Raw genomic sequence first — 2,344 nt, 5'->3', positions numbered from 1 at the left:
AAGATTTATTTATTATTATATCTAAGTACACTATAGCTGTCTTCAGACAGCACCAGAAGAGGGCATCAAATCTCATTAAGCATTGTTGTATTCCATCATGTGGTTGCTAGGATTTGAACTCAGGACCTCCAAAAGAACAGTGCTCTTAACTGCTGAGCCATCTCTCCAGCCCCAAGTTGGGAGACTTTTAAAGACTGCTTCTATTTCTTTAAGGGCTATGGGACTGTTTAGAAGGCTTATCTGATCCTGATTTAACCTTGGTACCTGGTATCTGTCTAGAAAATCGTTCATTTCATCCAGATTTTTCCGTTTTGTTGATTTTGTTGAGTTTTGTTGGTTTTGTAGTTGGATCTAATGATTTTTTTTTAATTTCCTCAGTTTCCATTCTTACATCTTTGTTTTCGTTTCTGATTTTTTAATTTGGATACTGTCTCTTTGCCCTCTGGTTCATCTGGCTAAGGGTTTTTCTATCTTGTTGATTTTCTAAAAGAACCAGCAGTTAGTTTTTTTGATTCTTTGCATAGTTCTTTTTGTTTCTATTTGGTTGATTTCAGCCCTGAGTTTGATTACTCCCTGCCTTCTATTCCACTTCAGTGTATTTACTTCTTTTTGTTTTAGAACTTTCAGATGTGCTGTTAAGCTGCTAGTGTATTTTCTCTCCAGTTTCTTTTTGGAGGCACACAGAGCCATAGCCATAGTTTTCCTCTTAGCACTGCTTTGATTTTGTCCCATGAGTTTTGGTATGTTGTATCTTCATTTTCATTAAATTCTAAAAAAAAAAAAAAATCTTTAATTTTTTTCTTTGTTTCTTGACCAAATTATCATTGAGTAGAGCATTGTTCAGCTTCCATGTGTATGTGGGATTTCTGTTGTTTTTGTTGTTATGAAAGACCAGTCTTAGTCCATGGTGATCTGATAGGATGCATGAGATTATTTCAATTGTCTTGTTTTAGTTGAGGGTTCTTTTGTGGCCAGTCATATATCAGTTAGGGGGAAGGTACAATGAGGCACTGAGAAGTTGTACTCTTTTGTTTTAGGGTGAAATGTCCTGTAGATATTGTTGAATCCATTTGGTTCATAACTTATCTTAGTTTCACTGTGTCTGTGTTTGGTTTCTGTTTCAATGACCTGTCCATTTGTGAGAGTGGGGTGTTGAAGTCTCCCACTACTATTGTGTGGGGATCAATATGTGTTTTGGACTTTAGTAAAGTTTATTTTAGGAATGTGCCCTTGTATTTGGGATGTAGACATTCAGAATCGAGACTTCCTTTTGATAGGTCTTGTCCTTTGACGAGTATCATCAGTATGAAGTGTCCTTCCTTATATTTTTTAATGACTTTTGGTTGAAAGTTGATTTTATTTGATATTAGAATGGCTACTCCAGCTTGTTTCTTGGGACCATTTGTTTAGAAAATTGTTTTCTATCCTTTTACTCTGAGATAGTATCTGTCTTTTAACTGAGGTGTGTTTCCTGAATGCAGCAAAATGCTAGGTCCTGTTTATGTTTCCAGTCTGTTAGTCTTTCTCTTTTTATTGTGGAATTGAGTCCATCGATGTTAAGAGATATTAAGGAATAGTGACGTTCCTTTCTGTTATTTTTGTTGTTAGAGATGGAGTTATGTTTGTGTGGCTATCTTCTTTTGGGTTTGTTGGAAGAAGATTACTTTCTTGGTTTTTCAAGGGTGTAGTTCCCCTCCTTGTGTTGGAGTTTTCCAGCCATTATCCTTTCTAGGTGTGGATTTGTGGAAAGATATTGTGTAAATTTGGTTTTTGCCATGGAATATTTGGCTCACTCCAATTATGGTAATTGAGAATTTTGCTGGGTGTAGTAGCCTGGGGTGGCATTTGTGTTCTCTTAGGGTCTGTATGACATCTGCCCAGGATCTTCTAGCTTTGACAGTCTCTGGTGAGAAGTCTGGTGCATTTGGTGTTTTGACTATTATGTAATGGGTAGAGTTTCTTTTCTGGTCCAATCTGTTCAGAGTTCTTTAGACCTCTTGTTTGTTCATGGGCATCAATTTGTTTTGGTTAGCGAAATTGTTTTCTTCTATAATTTTGTTGATATTTACTGGCACTTTAATTTTGGGATCTTCACTCTCTCCTATAACTATTATTCCCATGTTTGGTCTCATTGTGTCCTGGATTTCATTGATGTTTTTAGGTAGGATCTTTTTGCCTTTTGCCTTTGCTTTGGCTGTTGTGTTAATATTTTCTATGGTATCTTCTTCTCCTGCGATTCTCTCTTCTTTCTCTTGTATTCTGTTTGTGATGCTTGCTCCTATGACTCCTGATCTCTATCCTTGGTTTTCTATCTCCAGAGTTGTTTCTCTTTGTGATTTCTTTA

The sequence above is a fragment of the Mastomys coucha genome, unplaced genomic scaffold (genome assembly GCF_008632895.1).
Source record: "Mastomys coucha isolate ucsf_1 unplaced genomic scaffold, UCSF_Mcou_1 pScaffold22, whole genome shotgun sequence".
In the NCBI taxonomy this organism is placed as follows: domain Eukaryota; kingdom Metazoa; phylum Chordata; class Mammalia; order Rodentia; family Muridae; genus Mastomys; species Mastomys coucha.
This window is presented reverse-complemented; position numbering follows the sequence as displayed.